Source organism: Equus caballus, chromosome 14 (assembly GCF_041296265.1).
Source record: "Equus caballus isolate H_3958 breed thoroughbred chromosome 14, TB-T2T, whole genome shotgun sequence".
Taxonomy (NCBI): Eukaryota; Metazoa; Chordata; class Mammalia; order Perissodactyla; family Equidae; genus Equus; species Equus caballus.
The window spans coordinates 55,057,030-55,081,882 of record NC_091697.1 but is presented as its reverse complement, the minus strand read 5'-3'; positions in this window follow the sequence as shown (position 1 = coordinate 55,081,882).

Below are 24,853 nucleotides of genomic sequence, written 5' to 3'. Positions count from 1 at the left end.
TCCACGGCTTGCTGTTCATTCCCAGAAGAGGGTCTTTTGACTTGATGGTAGAAGTCCTTACCTTTAACATAGTCAAAGTTATCAATCTTTTTTGTTACGGTTAGTGTTTTTGGTGTTTGGTTAATAAATCTTTCTGTACCTTGAAGCCATAAAGAAATTTTCCTATGTTATTGTAGGGTATCAGAATTGGCCACCTCAAGATGTGTCTCTTTGGTATGAGGATTATTTTTGGCTGGTTACTTTTTAAAAAACTGTTGACGTGGGAAAAGCTCTGAAAACCAAGTAGAAGTTACCCTTTGTAAGGAACATTTACATTTGTAAGGGAAATCTCCATTTGTAAAGATATCTCCCTCTCCGTACCAGGAAGAGGGGGATGTCCTTATCTCTAGAAACTCTTATAAATACAGAAGGCAAGGACTTAAATCTGCATAATCATCTTACTCCTGTTTATTGTGCTTTTCTGGTAATCTCCCATAACTGACTACCCCCACCCCCAACATCCTCCTTTGTCTTTAGCTGAAGATGATATTTAAGATGAGACCCTCTGCCATTTTGGAGAGTTGCTTAGTTTTCCTGGGTTTCTCCCATGTGTACATGTTCTAAAGCTTTGTTTGATTTTTTCTTGGTATTCTTTCTCATGTCAATTTAATTCATAATTCAACCAGAAGGACCCAGAGGGTAGAGGAATTCTCTTCCTCCTCTACTTTATTTTCTAGAAGCTTTATTATTTTGCCTTTCATTTTTAGATCTACAATCCTCCTGGGACTGATTGTTATGTATGTGTGAGGTAGGGTACCAGTGTTCCCCACAGTGGGGATCCAGTAGTTCTAGTACCATATAGGAAAAAGCCCATCATTCCCCCAACTGCTCTCCAAGGCTAACTTTTACATTAATTAAGTGTCCATATGCACATAGGTCTGTTTTTGAGCTCTCTGTTCTATTCCATTGGTTTATTTCTCTCCTTGATTCAATACCACATTATAAAAATTACTGTAACTTTATTGTGGATCTTGATATCAGGTAGTGCCTGTCCTTTCACTTTTCTTCATCAAGAGTGCCTTGGCTTTTCTTGGCCTCTTGTATTTCTATATAAATTTCAGAATCAGTTGATCAAGTTATAAACACACCCATGCGTGCAAACACACACACATACACATATACACCTTTGGGTTCTTGCTTGGAATTTCATCAAATTTATAGGTCAAATTTGGGGAGAACTGACATCTGTACAATACTGAGTGTTCAAATTCATTAACAGGGCACATCCTTCCTTCCTTAGATCATCTTTAGTTTCTCTCAATAATGTTTTATAGGTTTCTGTGTGAAACTCACACATAGGTTATTCCTAGATATTTGATAATTTTAACATCATTGTAGCTTTTAAAATTTCACTTTATAACTGGTATATAGAAAGCCAATTAATGTTTATATTCTGATCTTGTAACCAACAGTTTCTAAACTCAATTATTAATTCTAATTATTTCTCTGTGAATTATTTGGGTTTTTACATAATTATATCTATAAATTTCCTTAAGTAATATGGGTCTATTCAAATTTTCTATTTCTTTTTGGGTCTATTGTACTAACTACTCTTGTCTTTGCCATTTGTCATTCTGTCTTTCTGCTTTATGGTTAAGTTGCTCTTCTTTTTCTTGTTTCTTAAAATGGAAGTTTAGATCGATTTGAGTCCTTTCTTTAATAATACAGCCTTTTAAACTTACAACATTCCTCTACAGATTGCTTTAGCTGCATTCCCAAGATATTTGATACATTTATATTTTTATTATCATTCAGTTCAAATATTTTCTAATTTCTCATGTGATTTCTTTTTTGAACCAAAGATTATCTCTGTGTTAATTTCGAGATACTGGAGGTTTTCTTGGTTACTTTATCATCATCATTTACTTCAAATATCTATTTTTTGCACCTTGACCCTCTCTTCTCCTATGGCATTTTAAAAGTAGGTATGTTTACTGTTTGATATCATCTAATGGGTCCATACAGTTTTGTTAATTTCTGGTTCAATTTTCTCTTTCTTCTTCATCTTGTATAGTTTCTACTAACCTATCTTCAAATTCACTTACTCTTTCTTCTGTCATGTCCATTTGGCTATTAAATTCATCTCATGAATTTTTTCTTAATTTTAGAACTCATATATTTCAGTTCTAGAATTTCCGTTTCTTTATTTGTTATAATTTCTATTTCTCTGCTGAGATGTTCCTTTATTGAAATGCGTTTTATTTTACTTCATTGAGAATAGTTGTTATAGTGCTTTAAAATCTTTTTATATTAGTTTCAACATTTAGTTCGTCTCAGGCTTGGACTCAGTTGACTGTTTTCTTGAGAATATGCTCAATTTTCTTAGCTCTTTGAAAGTCAGGTAATTTCAGACTATATCCTGAACATTATGAATGGTAAGTTATGAGAAGGTTGGAATCTTATTTTTACACAACTTTTGTTGCTTCGTTTGTTTTAGCAGGTAATTTTCTTGGCTGGGCTTGAATCACAAATTCCATTTCTTGGGCAGCAACTTTGGTCTTAATGCAGATCTTTTGTCTTTAACTTAGCTACTCTGAATCTGTTCCATGCTTGAGTAGTTCAGGGGTTACACAGAAATCTGAGTAAACAGAGTGTGGGATCCTTATCTCACTCTTTCCCTTTTGAGGGTCCTTCACTCTCTTCAGCACCCATGATTGCCCAGTTTCACTTTTCTGGTTCTCCAGGCCAGAAGAATTACAGGGTCTTTCATGGAACCCCACTTGCCTCTGTGCATACAGCTTAGCCCCAGGCTATAAGCTTTGGATGTGGGAATTTATTTGTATGGCTCTCTAGCTCCCTCCTCCAAGCTAGCATGCATTCCCCACCAGTTTGTCTGCTTCTGTTCAATTTTCAGCATCTTCAGGCAGTTGGATTTTCTATTATGCCCAGGATTAGTAGTTGTTTTCTGCAGGGAAAGGGGGCTATCTTGGTCAATCATACCCAGAAGTGGAAATTCTCTTTCAGAATTCCACCAGGGCGATGAGGAGAAGAGGAATCCAATGGCGGTGAGTCAGCCTCCAGATTGACTTATTGCTCCACTTGATATAAATATTTCATCAGTTAATTTGCTTGTTTCTGACATTAAGATATGAGCAATAGGATTAGACCACTTCTCTTCCTATCCAAAATGCCCAGACACACTGGCCTTCTCCGCAGGTAGCCTCAACAGGAACCCAAGGCACACCTCCACACGACTGTATTTGGAAAGTTCTTGAATTTCAGGTATGTTCAATAGGACATAAGTTAAGTCTGGTGATCAGATTCTCATGTTCCATGAGGAGGACCTCTCTCTGACCCTTGTCACCAATATTCCCCCAGTAAGGACAGTATACATGGTCTTATAGAAATCAGAGACAGAAGAATTAATCGGGAGGGGTTGGAAGTTGGAGGAAGACAGGAATGACTCACCATGAAATGCACATTGGGAAAAAGAAACGTAAAAGGCAGTACGATTTATTAAGTATTGACTTACTGAGCCACTTGGGAAATAAAGTCAGGAGCAAATTATGGGCAGCCAAGGGGCTGTTTGGTGGGTCTATTTGGGGCATGCATTCCACAGGGAGGGGATAACTAAGTATTGAGTGCCCACCATGTTCTGGGGCTGCTGTGGCTGCCTCAGGGCCCCTGATTGACAGAGAAAGCAAGTGAACTTCAGACAGCTTTTATCACCTGCTCAATATTTCATGGCTAGGGAATGGCAGGCTCAGGGTGTGAATCATGGTCTGCTTGGCCTTACAACAGGCAAGAAATCAAACCATTCTCTGGATCAGAGGTTCTCAGTAGTGTAAATAAGACAGATAGTGGATCTTTATTATCCACTCAAGAAAACAAATTGAAAGGCAAATGAGCAAGACTGCCCTTGTTTAAAAATTAACCATGAATCTCAATTTCTATAGGAAAAGAAAAAAAAGTTATTTGCAGACTGCAGTATCTTGATCGTGACTTATAACAAATTACTTAAGCTACCACCTCATAACTTATCCCCACGCATCAGGGTGAAAGCTCTCAAAGCCTGGAGAACGTTAACGTGGAGAAAGGGAAATGGTCCGTAATGGGATGTGGGGACTCAGCGGGAAAGAAGCTGAATCAGACAGTTTCCTCCAGGTTTCCTGCAGCAGAGCAGCAATAGGCAACCAACCAGAAGCCTGGTTTCTCCCAGCCCCTTTCCACCTCCTCGGCTCACTCCTGTCTGCAATCAATCTGGCCTCTTAGAGCTATTGACCAGGCTGCCTGAAAGTCATTGCCCAAATTCCATCTCCTCTCAAATCCATTTTCCCCACCTCAGAGAGAGACCCAATTGGATTTCTCAATTATCAAATTGTACAGTCATGAGCTTATATACTTCTAAGAGGTAATTCAGTGTAAGTTTCTTTTCCGTGGAAATGTCATATTGGCTCCTCTGGGGAGTGAATGAAATATTTAAAATACTCTTTCAGTCTCAATAGCCCATTAAGAGGGATGCAAAGGTGAAATGTGACTTTGCCAAAGCTGGAATAGAAAGGTGTGTTCTCTGAGAAGCTCTGAGGCAATTTGCTCAGTGATCGCATCACTGCCTAATCTTTTATTATCTGTTTCTCTTTCTACTTTTCTACCTGGATTAAAAAGTACATAAATGGGCAAATGAGATTTCTCTGCTAACATACATCTTTGTCACACATACACTAATTTTGGGCAATCTATTTGGCATCTTTAAGGCTAATGAAATCAGCTTGCTTATTTATTTTTTTAAATAATAAATGCAGCTACCATTTGTTGGGTGTGTACTTTGTGCCAGGCAATACAGGCATCTCACAAATGCTATATAATTTTTTAAGTTAATTTTTGGCTATAAAAATAATAAATACATTCTCCTTATAAAAATTCAAACGATTTAAATAATGCTGAAGTCCAATTTGATCTCAATACCTGTCCTCACCCACAATTCTGCTGTCCTACCAAAAAGTAACAGCTTCTTCAGCTTTTTGTGTCCTTCCAGAACTTTATACGTGCTCACACACATATGGTCCTGGGGAAGAGACAGAGTCCAGTGTTTGTGTGTATGTGTTTGTTTTATAAATGGAATCATCACTATGTTTCATGCTGCAATTTGCTTTTCACACTCGACAATATGTCTTGGCTATTTTCCCATATTGGAAAGAGAGTCTGGCTCCCTTCTTTTCAACTCCTGTTTTGTTGTCCGTAACAGGGTAGCACCAAACCTCATTTAGCTATTCCCTATTAAAGCAAAATTAGGTTGTGTTTTTCTTTTCTTTTCCCTTTTTTTCTTTTTCTTTTACACAAAAGTAAATTTCTCTATTCTTCAGGTGTGTAGTGCTTACTAGCTTCCTTGTTACCAATAAGAGGATGCCAATAGTCAGCCAAGCCTGGCGTGTAGGCTACACAGACCGATTTCCAAGCCCCAGTGCTAGTACCGCCTTACAGACAGCATCATCTGCATTTTATTTCAAGGGTGGTTGGGGAAGGGGGAAGGGAGGGGAAAAAGCCAAAAACACAAATGATAGCCATTGAGGTATCACCTCTGGGATCAGTTACTTATTTTTTAGACCGTAAAAGGACAACCAAGCCATAGGAAACACACAGTCATTGTTTTCCTTTTGGTTTCTTTGCGTGTTTAGTTAGAAACCAGCAGAAATCTCCTGTAGAGATGAAAACAAACTCTTAATTAAGAAGAGTGTATTAGGTATGAGGAGGCCCATTTCTCTCCAGACACTCCACATAAATGCTGCTCCCTGTGCGCCCCGCGAGCTCTGATCAGGGCTCCTCATATGAGATATTCAAGCATTATGGAAATGTTTAAAGAAGAAAATTAAAAAAAAAAAAAACTCTCCCTCAATTTCTCTATCCCAATATTAAGTAACATTTTGGTAAACATCTTCCAGACAGTGCATTTTCTCTCTCTGAGAAATATAATTTTCTATAAATGGGATTATAGCACCCATGCGTTTTGTAGCTAACTTTTTTTCACCCAACAACACGTTCGTTCTATGTATCTTTCTTTAACAGTGCTAATAGATGTGATCTGCCCTTGATACTGACTGAATTGTGATCAGTCCCATAGAGGTGTGGTACATTTGACCATTTATTCATTCCCTCATCCAGTTATTTCCCAAGTCTTCATTTTGCAGCTTGTACATGTCAGTCATCATGCTAAGCACTGGGCGTACGATGCTGAGCAAGACAGGCACAGGATGAGGCCCTTAGGAATTTAGGTCTCCTAGGAAAGACGAATAAGCAGTAGCAACACGTGATAAATCCTAGGGGACCCAGTTTAGACGGTGTGGGAGGATGAGTGGGAGTTTGCAAGGCAACAAGAGACGGGAGGGTTGAACAGGAGAGGGAGAACAGCATTTGCAAAAACTTGGAAGTGAGAGAGATCCTGGCCACGCTGTAGAAACGAATACATTCCATGTAACTGGAGCATAGTATTTTGGGGATGTGGAAGCAGATGACGCTGAGGTTCAGGCAGTGTGTTAGCCTTGCTCAATGACCCTTTAAACCAAATCAGCAGTTATTTTCCCAGCATGAATGTCTAACACCCCTAAATCACCTGGTTAAACTCAGACCTTGGCATGACTCAAGGAGGCAGGAGGAGCAGGTTACTTCCATCTATTTTGATACACTTGTGGAAAATTGTAAATATGACCGGAGACTTTCATGAGGGTGTTCAGAAGGAGGCAGAATACTTTAGCAGTGAGAGAACAATGGACTGGTTCTTTTTCTGGCACATGGTACTGTTTAATGGGAGTGTAGACAGGAGAAATTGAGTATGTATAGGAATAATCACCTGAATACCTATGTCTCCATTGTCCAGATCTAGTTGTATTTATGAGGGTGGTTTGGAGGTAACATAAACCCAATGAAGAATGTTAAAGTATTAATATTATAGAAACACTTGACCACTGAACAGACTTTCAGCATTCAGGGCCCAATGAGGTCAATAAAAGTGCAGCCAGGTTGTGCTGGCTGGAACAGGACGAGACCAGAGGGTCAGTTGTAACCCAGATGTGGCTCCTTTGTACTTCAAGGCTGGAATAAAGTCAGTCAGGTGAGTGGTCAACATGGAAGACTTGAGACGTTGAGCCAGCATGAAGGAGAGAAGACCCCACCTGAGAAAAGAAAAAGAAAAAGCACAGCAGGCAACTGTGGGGCATATCACCCCAGGAAGCGTCCAGGACGAAGGCCAAGCACAGGAAGTGGCTGAGGGGAGAGGTTTATCCTCATGAGGCAGAGGGCACTGGAAAATGGGCCCTCGGTTCTCACCTGCCTGTGGGAGCCTGCGTGGGGGAGACGACAGGGTCACTGGAGGTCTGCTGGTGAACTGAATGCCCTGGGAGCCCTGGGACTGGAGCTGAGAGTCTAAAAGCACTGATTCTACAGCAGACACACCAGGGTTCCAACCTCGGCTGGATCCTTGCCTGTGGTGTGTCCTTGGGTGAGTAACCTCTCTAAGCCTATATTTTCCTCTTTAAAATGGGCTATTGACACTGCCTACCTGAAATCAATGATCTCCAGGGCTGGGGGTCTTTGGCAGTGGTGGTGGCATCCACCCTGACATTTTTCGTTGCTTTGGTATTTGGCCAGAAAAAGAAGATGTAAACAGGAAGTAAGAGCACTGATCTCTGCCAGAGGACAGGGCTCCTCTGCGATCAAACCACCTTCAGAGGGGAGAGGAAAAGAAGCCACAGAGAAGGGGCTTTCCCTGGACTCTAGAGCTCCACCTGGGCAGAGCTCCAACAGGCGCCCACCAGCGCGGGTCCGCACAGGGTTAGAGTGAACCTACTGGGTAGCAAGGGGCTCACTGAACTTGCATCATTGTGAGAATCACTGGCTTTGAAAGACCAAGGGGCATTAACAAGATTCTGACCTCAAAGATGGGGATAAGGAGGGGGCCGCCTGGTGGCATAGAGGTTAAGTTCATGCGCTCAGCTTTGGTGCCCAGGGGTTCGCTGGTTCGGATCCTGGGTGTGGACATAGCACCTCTTGGCAAGCCATGCTGTGGCAGGCATCCCACATATAAAATAGAGTAAGATGGGCATGGATGTTAGCTCAGGGCCAGTCTTCCTCAGGGAAAAAGAGGAGAATTGGTGGCAGATGTTAGCTCAGGGCTAATCTTCCTCAAAAAAAAAATGGGGTAAATGGACTAATATATAGAGTCTAGAACTAAACAATAATTTACAATTTTGACATTTAAAGTAGCCTCATTTCCTCAAGAGTGGCTTTGAATGGGCATGTCTATACCCCCCAGCAAGGGAAATTGTGGTAAATGAAGGTAGAACCTTGGTCCTCCTTGCTTTCTATATTCTATGATTTCCTGAGCTTTCTGGTTAAAATATCCATTTTTTTCTCTATGTTGAATAAGGATTGAGTGCTTAGCAGGACACTGAGGTAGGCTGGACACTGTCCAAAATATCAAACTAAAAAATATCTTTGATCACGTTTGGACCCCAAGAGTCAGGTTAGAAGCATGTCCTTCCAAGATAGTAAGAAAGGGTTTGAAATAAGTTCCAGTAAGTGACACTATAGGTAGCTTGTGCGTCAGATGGAGATGTTTATTGGCTTTATATTACACTGAGAAATAGAACAGATAAATATTTGTACTTCCATTGAGACATATTTAAAATTCCCAAACAGCCGTTGTATAATCTGCTAAGAAATTTGCCCAACTGTTTTGTATTTTTTCCTGAACAGGTGATTATAATGATATTATTCTAGTCTGTGTGGATTTGTTATCGGTGATTATTTGTAGTTGTCATTTATCTGTTGTTGGTTTTTTTTTTTTTTGAGGGGGTGGTAACAACTTAATAGAAATTGTATATAAGGTATTATAGTAAATCTTTTCCGATTTTTAAAAATCAGAATCAATTTGGTTTCTCTGTTGAAATCCACATTCTTGAAAATTGTTTGTGGAACAAAAATATTAATTAGGCAGTCATAAAACTGGTTTCAAAGTCGTAAAACTGGGTTTCCTGGTTCATCAAATACACTGGTTAATAAAATTACCACATGCAATACAAGAATACACTAAAATGCCTATCACCAAATTCAGATCAAACAGATGTTTTTCTTTGACGTTAAGCAGGCACATCAGGATCTTAGAATACCTTGGGGGTGGGGAGTCACTGTTCATCATTTCTTACTATATAGGAGATCTGTGGAGATAAAATGCAGTAGAGAGCTCTGACTGGCCAAATGCTGAATAGCACAGCTCGCCGTGTATTTGGCTCATTTCCCATTTTCATACCCAGAGATTGATTGTTTAGAAGACTAAAGGAATGAAATATTTTAGGAGTTTTTGCCTGGCAAGTGTGCATATGATAGAAAGGATTAAGAAGAAATGGGAGAAAGACCAGTTATGAGGTTCCAGGATAAATCCAGGCAAGAAGTAAAGAAGGTGTTGATGAAGATGAGGGCAGTGGAGGTGAAAAGGAAAGAATAGAAGCTGGTGAAGAAATGAGCCAAGGAGTAGGGAAGAGGAGTCAAAGATGTTATAATGCTAAGGCAGCAGGGAAATTTGGGTTTGAGGGAAAATAGGCATTTGGTTTATGACTTACAGAGACTGCAGTCATCCAAGAGAGCCCATGCTTCTCTGGGTCATCGGCATCCTGGACTTCTGAGAGGTTTCGTGGTAGAATTTAGTGGACCATACAACTTTCCCTTGGGATTATAGCTGCCTTTGCCTTTCTCTTTCTGCAAACCATGAGCTCTTTGATGGCAGGGCCTTTGCCTCATCTTTGTATTCCTGAAGCACCTAGTACCATACCAGGCTTGTCAGGTACTTATTAAATATTTGAAAAAGGAAGGATATGGTGAGGAAATTGAAGGAAGTGAGAAATTAAGTGGAAAAGAAGCTTTGTCATTTGATATTTGTCTTAAAATTTGATAACCACAAGGAACAAATTCTAGAGCAACATCCTTAGTTTACAGAATGATAAACTGAGGCCCAGGCAAAGGAAGCAACTTGTCCAGCCGAGGCCAAGCTCAAGCAGTTAGAGGCAGCAGTAGAGTCAGAAACCGGGTTTGTGCTGTACGCTGTTCTATCCCCATTGATGAGCTCTCCTTCCTGCCCCAGGGAGAGAAGTGCCTGTTGAGTTCTCTCAAAGTAAGCAAGCTTTGAGGCATAAAGAAGCAACCACATGAAAAACATCTTTTAGTAAACAGAGAGTGGGCTATGATGTCTCTAACAATCTAGGTTCAAGCCTGTAGGCTGACCACAGAACATACGGGTAGGTTCTAAAAAACTAATTTTTAAAATCATGACGATTAATTTTGTGATAGGGAATACAATCTCATGATTTGAAACCTTGAGAGAATAAAGAAGTGTAAACAAATATGCAGTGAGAAGTCTCCTTCCCTTGCCTTCTCCCCCACCAGGCCAGTTACTGCCCAACATATAGGTATGTACTTTTTTTTAGTATCTTATGCATCTTCCAGGGTTTCTTTAAGCTCACACGAGCCAAATGTGAATAAACATTCTTATATACCTCCTTTTTAGTACACAAAATGTAGCATATTATAGATACTGATCTGCATTTTGATTTTTTTTAACTTAAAATATATCTCGGAGACCTTTCTCATATGGATACAAAAAGAACTACCTTTGCTAAGCTACAAAGTATTCTGTTGGATGGATGCAACATAATTTAATTAAATGGTCCCTTATGATGGACATTTAGGTTATTTCTAATCTTTTGATGTTAGGAAAAAATCCTTTAATGGCTCACATTGTACATACACCAAGGCTTTGTGTATTTGTAGTTTTGGCATATTGCCAATTACCTCCTGGTGGTCGTCCCAACCTACATTTGAGTCAGTGTTCTGAGAGTACCTGATTCTTCATGGCTTCTACATGAGAATTTGTTCAGGATGTTAGCCAATCTGATGGGTGAAAAATGCTATTTCAGTGTAGTTTAATTTGCATTTCTCTTAGGAGTGAGGTTGAGCATCTGTAAAAATGCTAGAAAATGGAAATATAGAGAAAAACTAAAACAGGATGTCCTCTGCTTACCAAGATCAATAACCAGCACACAGTTGGCCCCAGAGAAGAAGACCCCTGCCTCCTCTGAGAGGCGTCTGAAGCTGACCACCCCTCAGTGCCAGGACTTCACGTGGATTATCGCATTCAAATTCACAAGCCCTTGAATGGTAGGCACAGTTATCTCCATTTCACAGATGAGGAAACAAGTTGAGAGAGGGTAAGCTTCCCAAGATTTGGGAAGTGACAGAGCAGAGGCTTGAGCCCACGTCTGGAGGATCCAGGACCCTGGATCTGCCACCACCCTGCACTGTTTAGGATGCTGCCTTTATGCACAGAGTTTGAATTAGGTCATTTGTATGCTGTTCTTCTCCCATTGGATTTATGCTCTTCTCCCTGGCCCAATGTCTCCCAACCCTGCGCTGGGTTTGGAAGGACATCTTTTGTCTTTAATGGAGCTGTGGGTCATTGCTTTTCCCTGTAGGATTTTGAGATGCAGCAAGTTTCCTCTCAGGCGGTCTCTCCTTCTCTGCACTTTACCCTTTTCTGCTGGTGTCTTGATAGAAGCCACTGTGTTTGTAACAAATTATAAATATTGATATGTTTTCTCTCTCACCTTTATATAAATATGGGAGTTGGGGCTTTGGGCTGTGTAGCAATAATAAAAAAAAGGCAATTGGGGAAAATTTATTATTTTCTTGACTATATATAAGGGACTAACTCAACATAATCATGTGAGAACAAAATGATGCAAGACTAGGTGACTTCTAAGTTAACTACAACTGGACTTTTCCAACATTACCTGGAAAGACTAGTTCTCCCAAGTAGAAGTATGATTTTGAAAGGGATGGAAATTTAAAGTCGGAGTGAATTACTAGTCTTCCACTAAAGTGGCACTCACCCACTCTGTTCGAATCAGACTGGGAGCCCTCTCAGCTGCCGCTGTCTGTGCAGGAAGCTCTAAAATAACTAAGGTGTGCTTGCCTCTCTCCTCTCCAGGTCTGTTTGCAAACCCTTTCAGGTTCCTTTCATCTCATTATCGCATCTAGGCATCTGCTCCCTGTCCCAGTAGCCACATTCAGAGTCCTCTCTGTGGTAACCCAGGGAAGCACTTCTAGAAACTGCTTCTGCCTTCCCAGACTGGCCCTCTGGGTTCTTCTTCCTATCCTGAAGCCTCAGCATGCCTGCTGAAGGAAGGCAAGCTTTGTGAAAGCCAGGAGCCATCCCCATGAAAGCTGCACCACAACAACTGAGAGTCACAGATACCCTGAAACCAAGCACCAGGTTAAGGCTGTTTCCAGTCAAAATCACCCAGGCAAATCAAATCACTTGAAAATTGCGTGAAGATGCACTTTTCAAGTGCTGGACATGCAGTTCAGTTGAGGGACTAAGGAATTTGAAAAACTGCCGTCCCGTGCACTGCCGTTTACCTCACCCCAGAGCTTACCTCAGGCTGTTGTTTTCTGTCCTGGGTAGTCAGGAAGAAGGGCTTGGCAGGAAGAGAGGGAAGAGGAACAAAGATGCAAATACTTTTATTTTTCTTCTCTCTGCTTCCACTGTGAACAATCTCCTTTTACTTTAAATGGCAGTTCTCTCCCTTGGCTGCACATTGGAATTACCTGGAGAGCTTTTAAAAATACTGACACCTGAGTCCCATCTCTAGAGATTTGAATTTGGATCGTCTAGGCGCAACCTGGACACTGAGTTGCATTAAAACTCCTAGAGGTATACCTGTGTTCATAGCAGCATTATTCACAGCAGTTAAAAGGTAGAAGCAACCCGAGCAGACATCAATGGATGAATGGATAAACAAAAGGTGGTATATCCACATAAAGGAATATTATTTAGTCTTAAAAAGGAAGGAAATTCTGACATATGCTACAACATGGATGAACCTTGAGGATATTATGCTAAGTGAAATAAGTCAGATGTGAGAAAAATACTGTATGATTCCACTTATATGAGGCATCTAGAGCAGTCATAGACTTTTGGCTCCCATCATGGACATCAATGGTGCCATGTGACAGTCTCCAGATTAACTCTATGAGAACCTCCAGGTGTCTCTAGTTTCCTTCCTGAGATTACAGAGTCAGACAATGGTTGGAGCTTGAGGATATGAATTTTAATAATCTCCCCAAGTAATTCTGCAAGGGTTGGAAATCATTGGATGTCATAAAGTCCAAACTCCTTGATCTCACTCAAGGTCTTGGGCAAGCTGGCTCTAGCATGCTTTTCCAGCCTTACTTACTGTCTTCTCTGTATCCCTCAGACAGGACTTTTTATCTTCACTGTAACACCCTGTGCTTACATGATACCCTGGTTCAGAATTTTCATTCTGCCTGGAATGCCTTCTACTATTTCTTTGCCTATTGCAATCCTCCTCAACCTTTGAGACCTGGACTGAGTCTTACCTCTGCCCTAGGATTTTCCTGGATTCCTTTCCCATCCTCATTCCTTCTCCCTCCTCTCCCCCACTACTGGCTATAGTTAGTTGTGAACCTTAGGGCCCTTTCATTGCGTGTGTGTATCTCTCACTCTGAGCATTTCCAGCATATGCTTGAGTCTGATTCACTCTGGGAAGACAAGGTCCTAGCATGATGCTTGGCTCAGAGGCAGTGTTCAGTATCTATTATATTAAATTGAATTTAACTTTCCAGTTCTGACCTTACTTCTAAGCTCCAGATAAATATATTCAATGGTCCACGTGATGTCTCAAGCTTTTCAACCAAAACATGATCAAAACGAGGTCTTAATTCAACCCTACAGATTTTCCCTTCCCACAGTGCCCCCCTATCTCAACAATGGCCTCTCTATCCACCTGATTAATTGTTCAGCTCAAAATGCTGAACATCACCTTTTATACCTCTATATTTCTCACCTCCTACATCCAACCAGACATCAGGGCCTGACAATTCCATCTCCAAGATAAGTCTCAAAGTTTCCCTTTTCGCTCCACCTCTACTGTCACCACCAGGCACCAGGTCTCTCTCTTGACACTGAAATGCCAACTGATCTCAAACACCACCCTTCCTCCTGCCTCTTCCATTTGGTCCTCCTCACTTCAATCAGAGTGAAGTGTATAACATGTCTGCCTATGTCACTCCATTGCTCAAACCCTTTCATGGGCTATCCATTGCTCCTGACAGTCACAGTCTTTAATAGAATCTAGAAGGCTCCGCCTGTGCCTCCTGCCACTCACTCTGGTGTAGCAACACCAGCCCCATCTCTGTTCTTTATTTTGGCCTTATGTCTTTCCTTCCTCAGAAAATTTGTTCATAAAAGTCTTTCTGCCTAGAATGCTCTTACTGTGTCCCAACTCCCTATTATTGGCTACTACCCTTCTTTCAGATTTTACTCTGTCACTGCCTCAGGGAGACCTATCCTCAGCCCAAGTGTAGCTTACCTTCCTAGAGCACCCTTGGTTTTTCCATCTTAGTGTATAATACAAGTGCGCTTAGGAAAGAAAATAATTTGGGAAGGCCCAGTGGTGTAGTGGTTAAGTTCGCATGCTCCACTTTGATGCCCCGGGGTTCACAGGTTCAAATCCTGCATGCGGACCTACACACTGCTCATCAAGCTATGCTGTGGTAGCATCTCGCATACAAAATAGAAGAAGATTAGCATGGACGTTAACTCAGGGACAATCTTCCTCAAACAAAAAGAGGAAGATTGGTAAGAGATATTAGCTCAGGGCCAATCTTCCTCACCAAAAGAAGAAGAAGAAGAAGAAGAAGAAGAAAGAAAGAAAATAATTTATTGGATTCTCTCACTCCATTGGGTTTCATCCCTGATTGTATCCCTAGATTCAAGTGTCTACTAATTTCTCGGTAAATATTTATTGCATGAATCACGTCCATACAATCCACCTGCCTATATAGACCATCCTCATTTTCTGGGCCCCACTCCTTTCCAACCCCAAAGTAGAGAAAATCATTAATCTATATCCACCACAGAACTGCTTCTCTCTTGAGCTGGCCCAAGGTAATCATTGATACACAAATTGAGAAGGACTGGCTTAGGAGGGAGAAATGCAGGGGTAGGTCCCTTATCACCATCATGTTGAAACACCCAAGTCCTCCAGCCCCTTGCCTCTGAGCTCCCATCATGGCTGGGAACACAGTTCTGCAGCCTCTGGTACCCCACCTGCCAGACTGCCCCCCTCGGATTGGGGAATGGGCAGGAGGAAGACCCCACTCCATTCTCTCTCCATCTCTGGGCACATCATCATGAACAAAGGAGGATAATTTTCTTGTGATGAACGCTGAATTTTAAACAAAATTCCTTAGGCATTTAAACAATCATATTTATTCTACATGCAACAATAGTTTCATTATATATAGTGAAAATCCTTCTAAATGTTAATGTACCATTGGCCCAAGAACCTCACATTTGGAATAAATAAACCAAATATGGCCTCACATTTAGTAAGAACTTGCTGAGCCTAGTTTCTCTCTGCTGCACCCTGTTTTAGGGAGAAAACAATTTTCGTAGTTGTAAAGAATGCAGCCTTTGAAGTCTGAAAGACCTGGGTTCAAATCCTAGCTTACTAACCAGATGACTTTAAGAAAATTATCTTGTGTAACTGAGCCTGCTTAATAGGGTTTTTGAAAAGATCAAAGGAAAGAACATATATCAACTGATTAGCATATAATGCTTTTAGGATAAAGTACATTGTAAATCATTATAATATATAGTCAATACTCAATAAATGGTGATTATTAGTAGTTATTAGTATTATCAATTCCATATCTTCTAGCTCAGTAATAAAGCTTACCTCAGGTCAAACTGAAACTTTCCTAGCATCCATCATTCATTCAGTAAATAATTCCTGAGTCCCTACTGTCTTCACACAGTGTGCTAGGTGCTGGATAATATTTTGGTGAATAAAATGGTCATGGTTTTGTCCTCGTGGAGTTTAAAGTTCAGTGGGAGGCAGAAAAACAAGCAAGAAAACCAATTAACATATCGCTGTAAAATATGATAAGCGTCACAGGGACATGAGCTGTTTGCTCTGAGAGGAAATGATGGAGAGGGCCCACCTAGCCAGGGTCGTCAGACATGTGGCAAATGAACAACTACAGCTGATTGGCTAAGTCCATCCTCTTATTCCTGTTCCCACCCCACCATACAGATCACAAAAGACTTAGTCAAACACATTGTTTACCATCGTGGTCCTGTACTTTTCAAGCTTCCTGATACATTTTACAAAGCTAGCCCAACTCTGATGCTCTAATCTGACCAAAATCGGTGCATGTGGAACAGACATCCAAGCTACAGGTCAGTGGATGAAAAAATCCTTAAATAAAATGCTAGCAAACTAAATCCTGCAGCATTTGAAAAGAATAATTCACCACAACCAAATGGGTTTATTCCCAGACTCCAGAGGCGGGTTTGTTTAAAGAAATCTGCTGATATAATTTACCCTATCAGTTGGTCAAAGGAGAAAGACTGTATCTTCGTCTCTTACAAGTAGAAAAACCCTTTAATTGTATTCAACATTCAAAACAAGGCTTTTCTTTACTACGTGTTGCTATGGTTAGTTTGCCTGAAGTTCTAAGGCTTTTGGCTATAAGTATGGTGATTAAAATAAGCAAATCTTTAAGGTTAGCCAAAAACTGAAAAATGTGTGTGTAGAGGGGTATAAACTGGCTATCTCCTCCAGGTTAGTTTAGGTTACATCAATATCCACAAAACTTTAAAACAATATGAGCACCATTTCTTCCCAATCCACGCAGTCTGCTCAGCCCAACAACTTTGACAGAAGAAACAGAAATAAAACTCCTAAATGCTGTGGCAGCTCACTAGCGACATGGTTCATGCCAGCACAGAACTGACTGACAGCCTCCGTTTCTGAAATTAATTACTTTTCTTCTGGAGTTAAATTTGCTGATGATACTTCTCGCAAAACTATGAGGTCTTTACATAGCAAATGCTCTAATTAAATTAGAATAAAGGCAGAAAATTTCCAGACCTAAATGAGATACGTTTATTCTGTGCATGTGGTTGAATCTTTAATAATTTGCAACGTAACAGCCTCTCCCTCCTGGGATAGCGATGATATCTTGCACTTTCCTGTATTTGCATCTATCTCCCTTCTTATGTTTATTTATGACTGTGGCAAAGAGAGATGCATTCACTTCATTCTTTCCACAACACCCCTGCACAATCTCCTAAACCCCAGGTCTTTGGACTAAATTGTATCCCCACGAAATTCATATGTTGAAGCTCTAACCCCCAACACAACTGTACTTGGAGATAGGGCTTTTAGGAGGTAATTAAGGTTCAATGAGGTCATAAGGGTGGGGTCCTAATCCAGTAGGATTGGAGGCCTTATAAGAAGAGGAAGAGAGAGATCTCTCTTTCCCTCTGCGTGCCCACACACCAAAGAAAGTCCATGTGAGCACACAGCAAGAAGGTGGGCATGTGCAAACCAGAAAGAGAGCTCTCATCAGAATCCAATGATGCTGGCACCCTGATCTCAGACTCCCAGCCTCCAGAATCTTGAGAAAATCCATTTTTATTTCTTAAGCCACTCAGCCTATGGTATTTTGTTATGGCAGTCCAACTGGACTAAGATACTCAGATACCTTGGGCTTCAGGAGCCCAAGGGTTTGTGTACTTTTCCCTGCATAGAAACCACAAACATCCTTGTTGTCTTAGAATCAACATCTCTTTTCTGCATCCCTCATCTTCTCCTTCACTCTCCTTACATGAAGATACATGGAAGGGACAGTGAGTACCTCTATGTGCCAGGTTCTGGGCCAGGCACTGCAGCCCAAGATCAGCCCCTTTAATCCTCATATCTGCAATGTTAGGAGAAACACAACTAAGGAGTCCCATGCCATAGCTCCTTTAAGTAATAGAATTTAGGTGTATATGGCTTTGAAGTCAATGCTCTTGGCACAGTTCTCTGCCTTTATCATGATGCTCTCAACAGCCAATTATTACAGGAACCACTGCTAGCCAAGAATAGGTATGATGCAGAGATCAAGTTGCCTTCCAAATGGTCAGGCTACCATCAACTTCTACTTTCCCTCACATCCTCCTCTCCCTTACCCTAGACCTGGACCATTAGACAAAGAAGATAGAGAAATCCCAGGTGCTCCAAGCACTCAGAGCTTCCACAGGTTGCTCTTTGATATATTGGTGGGGGGTGGGGGGGAGTGGAGAAAGAAGCAAAAAAAAGAGAAGATTCAAATAAGAATCTTTGAGTTGCAAGCTGGCTTAGGTAGGGGGTGGGGAGAGATTTAATGATTGAAGAGGGTTGTCTCCCAGAACCCAAGACCAGAAAAGTTGCTGAGCCTTAGGAAGAGAACTAGCAGAACTAGGAACTAGAAACTGGACAGAATGCTGTCCATCTCTTATTCTCTGCCCTTGCTACTTACCTGCTTCATCCTCCTCTCTTTCCATATACCAATTGCTTTGACTGTCCAGTCTGTAGGCTGGAACACAGGTGCCTCACACGGTCAAGGTTACGTATTCTTGTCTCAGCTGTCTAGAGACTTCTGGGCTATCTTTTAGTTCCATTTATAAATCCCTATGAAAGAGGACCTGAATGGCCCAGATTGGATGAATCTTCCACCCTTGACCTAGGTTGCTGTGGCCCAGAGAGGTGGGATCACGGAGCAAGCAGGCAACGGGCTGGGGACAAAAAGACCTCCCTGCAAAAGTGCACACCGCAGTCCCTCCACGCCACAGGAAAAGGGGAGGAAGGAGCACAGAGAGGAAGCCGACTGGCCAGCTTTTGTTGAGTTCCTACCAGACGTCTTACTGTGTTCTAGAAGCTCTGATGAATGAGAAGGAACACCACATGATCCTCTAAGAGCTCTAAGAGCTTAGCTGGGGAAACCAGACACACCTAGAAGAGACAATTCCTGAGCAGTATGAGTGTTTACTCAAAAGCCAAATTATGTGGCCCAGATGCAGTCCTCAGAAGTTCAGATGGTGATTAGGGTCTGTGACAGTAAGAAGGAAACAAGTTTTCTGGAGCAAGCATTCGCTGGAGGTGTTCACATTTTTTTTTTTGCCTGATTCCAGCCTCTCGGCAACCCTATGAGATAAATGCTATGTGAGAAAACTTCCTGGAGGATGGAGGGAAAGGGCATTGTAGTGGAGCTAACAGCACGAGCAAAAGCTTGGCATTGGGAAAGACTCACTGTCTTTGTGGGGGAAAGATTCAGGTGATTGGTCTAAATGAAGCAGAAAATGCTTTACAAAGGGTGTTAATTTGTAGGAAAGAAGTTTAATAAGAGCACTAACTAATAAAATCACCACCATTCGTTTATTCAACTTACTTCTTGATCCCTGCTATAGTATGTCAGCCTCTGGAACCCGGCCTTGGGGATGAAGAGATGAACGAGATGCAATCAAACTTTGATAAGCCCGCAGTCTACTGGACAGAGGAATAAGTGATGGAAACAACAGGCACACTCTTCACACATTTCAGAGATTGAAACATAACCTGTGGATTCTGGTTTCTCTGTCTATAAGCGATGTTTTTCCATGACAAATGGGAAAGGCAGAAGATTAAACTCAGAACATCATTACTGCAGGTCCCATGAGTCTCTATCATTTTAAGGGGAACCTAAGGAGATTTTTAAAAGAGATCTAATAATCTAATAGGCAAGACTTTGGGGATTTTAGAGTGATCTGGTACCCCAAACAATAGTAACCTATAGTACCAGCTTTGCATAATACCCAAAAAAGTTGATGCATACGATTGGGCAGCAACTTTGCAATGCTGTTCATATAGAATAAATCTCATTTTTAATAAAAATGTATCTTTAAGATATATACAACGATTACCCTAGAAATAGATTAGACTGTCTATTATATTGATATATACACAATCTCAGAAATTTGTCTCTAGCGCCTGGTTTACTATACACCAACAGAATTTAGAGCTCCATAAAAATGCTTTATAACATTCAGGCAGCAATGTTCCTATTTCTTATGCGGCTACATTGGAAATGTGGTCGGGGCTGTCATTCATCCCTGGCACTTAAATGTTTTTCACAAATAGTTGCTGCCTTAAGAAAGCATCACCAAATAAAATGCTTTTATTTGGTCCTTTGGTGATATGTCAATAGACATTAAAATAAAAACTTCCTTGCACTGAGGCACAATAGGCCCCTTCAGAATGTTTTCAAGGGGAGCTGGAGAGTCTCCAAGGACCCATCAATGGGGATGAGGAGGCAGAGCTAGGGGGTTATTACCTCTTAAAAGGATGGCTCTGTCTATTGGCCACTTCATCTTTATTGGGAAGGAGGAAGCATAATAGAATTTTATTAGGACGTACCCTCACCTGTCCAGAGGAGGATCGTCACATCCTTGTGCCTCATGTCTCTGCCAGCCTGGGAGGGATGACCTGCAGAGCACATGTGTCCCTCCTCTCCAGACACCAACAGTATGCAGGTGTCCCTTTCTTCAAGCAAACTCAGTCCATGAAGATCTTTACCCACTGGATGTGGTTGAGGAGGAGTATGATATGTAGACTTCACAAAATGATTAATCTATAATCTATTTAAACAAGGAGGCCTGGCAGGACATTGAAAATAGACTTTTGCATCCATAGATTACACTTGCCTGCCCAATTGTATTGCTTGGAGTCATGTAAATTTGCTTATATCACATAAATTGCTTATATCACATAAATATAATAATAACAGCATTACTAACAGTAACAATAGCATTCCCTTATGCCCCTTTCCTTTAGTTTTCTCCACAGCACTTATCATCTGCTTTACTATTTATTTTATTATTTGTTTGTTGTTTACTTTCCTTCACTAGAACATAAACCTATACAGGCAAAGGATTTGTCTTTTCTTTCCTCCACTATCTCTGTCCTCAGCACCTGAAACATGGCGGGCTCAAAGCATGTGCTCATTAAATATTTTTGAACAAATGAAAAAGCTAAGTCTTATTAAGTCTTGATTATATCCTTTATCTCATTTAATTAGTACAATATCATGAGTAATACTATTTATTAGTCCCATATTTTTAACTTAAGAAAATAAGTCAATGTGGGTTTCATATAAAGAGTTAAAATACCACTAGAGTCCAGATTACGGTCTTAGAATACCACTTCCCAGTAAAATGAACAAAGGCTTCCTAGAGAAATGGTTGATTCCATATCTGGAGTGGGAGCTTTACAGAAGAGACTGGAACTTCTTGCTATACAGAAAGCAGGGAAGCTATCAAAGATTACTTGAGTTTTATCAAAAGGTTTTAGAGGCCACTTGAAGGGGCTCTCACTGGCCAAAGATGGGACTATTTAAGTGTAAAAAGAACTGCAACAGATTGAAGACCTTAAAGTCACAAAATCCATTAGTTCATAACGGTAGGTTTTTAAAAAGCCCAATTGGTCACCTTTGGAAGATGCTAGGGAAGGGACTCTTTATTCTGAAAGTGGTAAATAAAATAAAAAAATCAAGACTTCCAGGTTTAGCTCAGAGATATAGAGCTGGAAGCAGCATTGTTCTCACACTTATAGCAGGAAAAAGCTGGATAAACTGCAAATGAATAGCTTTTCTTGTATTTTCAGAGAACCAAGCTCACAGGGCAAATAACTAACCTGAAATCTGGTGTCAAAGACAGAATGCAGTGGACAATTAAGGAGATGGCTTTATGAAGACTGTTGCAATATGGAAAGCACCCAGGATTCAAAGATCAGAGCGTCTCAGCAGAGTGGTTTTGTCTTAGACTCCAGGTGACAAGGGGGTGTTACAGGTGTGAATGGTCTTGCAATCAGAGAAAGTCTCAGTCAGCTGAACTAGAAATGCTTTTTTCTGTGTCTGGATGGTTTCAGGGGGGCAAACAATTCTAACTTGAGCTATTCACTCATGAGACAAAAACCAGGAAATTGACTAGGAATGAAAGGGGAAGGGTCTATATCTGGCTTTGTCAGGGGGTTCAGGCAGAATGGGAAAAGTTTGTGTTTGGCCCTGTCACAGGTAAACACAGGAGTCATCCTGAGTCTTATGCCAGTCATGACAAAGAGAAGACAGCAAGTCTTATCTGAATCATATGGACAAGGGTGGTTCTTCGTGGTAAGCCGTTCCCTGGAATACAAAATGCTGGGGGGATTTCTTAACCTGTCCTATTTGATGGGAGCACAAGGGTCAGCTAAAGTACAACATCATCACTGGAGGTCTGGAGGAGGGGCAAGACCATTTGTGAGGCCACGCCCCCAGCGCCAGGTGCACAGGGATTGGCCAGGACTGAGGCCCAGTCCTAGGATCAGAAAACATCTTTGTCCCTGCATCTCTCACCACCACGCTAACAAGTGTCAAGAAAAAATAACAGAGACATACACACAAGAGAAGCACAAGAGAGATTTTTTTCTGGGAAGACCCAATGCCAAGCGAAGAGACCCAAAGCCAAGCAGGACGCAGACATGGAGCAAAACATTCTCAGAAATGAGCCTACACCCCACCAGGGTAGGACTACTCATGAAGGAGATAGGTTTGTAGTTGATTTTTCTTTAATAAGTATAAAATATTTCTATTTCTTCTTTTTGCCTTTTGATGAAGTAGTAGAATATTACTTCGTCATATATTAGCAATTAACCTTCTTTTATTACTTGCTTCATATGGTTTTTCATCCCTTTATTTTCAACCTCCTATGTCATTTTGTTTCCCATGTGCTTCCTGTAAAAGCACATGGCGGCTTTTGTTGTCTGTTGTCGGTATTTGTTGCGTTGATATTTTATAATGGCCTCTTTGAATCCCCCCAGCAATATATCCTTTGAGGATTTAGATAGGATCCTAGCTTTGGTTAAAGCAGCTTGTTTGGCATAAGGACCTGTTAGAGCATTTGCTGTAGCTTTCATATTATCTCTTTTCACGTGGGCTCAACCTCTAAAATAGCCACCGCTTTAGCAAGGAAGAGGACATCTAAAAGTTCCTTAACTTCCTGTCCGTTTTTATGGCGGTTCCAGCAGAGGTGAGAAAAGCATCCCAAAGTCATACACTCCTCCAAGAGCTTACTTGCCATCTGTATATCTGTTTCCTCTCTGGTCGTTGGCTAGTTGACAAGCTCTAGTAAGCTCAACGACTTCTGCCATCTGGGCTGATGTTACCTCAGGTAGAGGACTCGATTCGAAAGGAGAGCATATCCTATCCTGTTTGATAATCTCCAGTTTCACTTCTGAGGTGTGATCCATCAACAAACAACATTAGGTTGAGATTCTCAATAGAAGTCTCTAATAAATCTAAGCAAGGTACAGAGAGTTCCCTAACTGAAGCAAGACAATGATGAGGCTCCCCTTCTGGTAGGCACAGGATTCAGGGTGTTGCAGTGGTGAATGATAAAGTACGAGGAAGAGAGAAATAGAATTTCATAAGAGTAATCGGCTGGCTGAAAAGTGCTGTGTGTTCTCAGTCGGTAGTAATGTCGGTGTTGCATGAGGACCCCTGAGGTCAAGCAAGGAGCCTAGAACTAGTTCAGCAGAAGCATGAACAAGTTTTGAAGTGGCAGCTATTGCCCTAAGACAAAGGGGATAACTCTTTGCGGCTGGGTCAAGGGTTTTTGATGGTTCTTATGAAGTTGAATTAAAACCCCAAGGGCTCTATCAGACTTATTTCACTTAGTGTAAAACCTTCAAGGTGCTCCATGTTGTCACAAATAGTGTGATTTCCTCTTTTTTATAGCTGAGTAGTATTCCATTGTATATATATGTATCTCACCTTCTTTATCTACTCATCCATTGATGAGCACTTGGATTGCTTCCAAGTCTTGGCTATTGTGAATAATGCTGCAGTCTATACAAAAGCTGAAATATAAGGATGTACACCTGAAATTTATACAATGTTATAAACCAGTAAATAAAATCAATAAAACCATTTTTAAAAAAACAAGGATTTGTCCACGTGGCTCATGCCCAAATAAATGAAACAGCTTTTTGTAGTTAGGGATGCCTGGGGAAGGAGGCTGTGGAAGAGCCTCCTTCAGGTTTTGATGGCTGGTGCACGTTGGAGCTCTCAGAGCAGAGGAGCTCCTACTGACGACTTAGTCAATTTGTAAAGAGGCATTGCAATCTCAGAGAAAATTGGCACCCATTGTCTGCAATATCCAGTTAAACCTAGAAGTCTTTTCAATTGTCATTCGTCAGGAGTCTAAGATAACGTTTGAACAGCCTTCAGTCTATCAGGAGAGAAAGTTCTTCCCTTTTTAAATAGGTCATGCCCTAAATAATAAGATGTTCTGCATAATTTAAATTTATCTTTTGAAACTTTATGTCCCTTTTCTGCTAAGACTGAGAGCAAGTGAATGGCATCCTTTTCATAGGCTTCCTTGTCCTCTGAACAAAGTGGGAGATCATCTACATATTGTATCAGACCTGAATCATGAGGAGAATTTAGATCTTTCAGGTCTTGACTGAGGACCTGGGAAATGTAGAAGGGGGCTCCAGTGAACCCCTGGGGCATGATTATCAGGATAGACTATTGTCCTCCCCAGGTGAGGGCAAAAAGGAGTCGACCATCCTGGTCTAGAGGCACCTGGAAAAAAGGGCAGAGCAAAGTTCCACTGCAGTGAAGCCAGTGGCTTCAGGAGGAATTGATGACAGGGTGGTGTTTGGGTTAGGCACTACTGGGAAGCGAGGGATAATAATTTTGTTGGTGGTCCCAAGGTCTTGCACAGATTGATATCCCCGCCCACCTGAAGTGTTACGAAGACTATGTAGGAAATGAGAAGACCTTATAAGGAAGAACTTAGGGGGCCTCCAAATAGATTTGATTCCTCTTCTTTGCTTCTGGCTTCAAGGAATATTGGGGAAGTTTAGGAAATGGTTTGATAGGATCTATCTGAACTTTTATAGGTTCCGTTCCAATTATTTTCCTT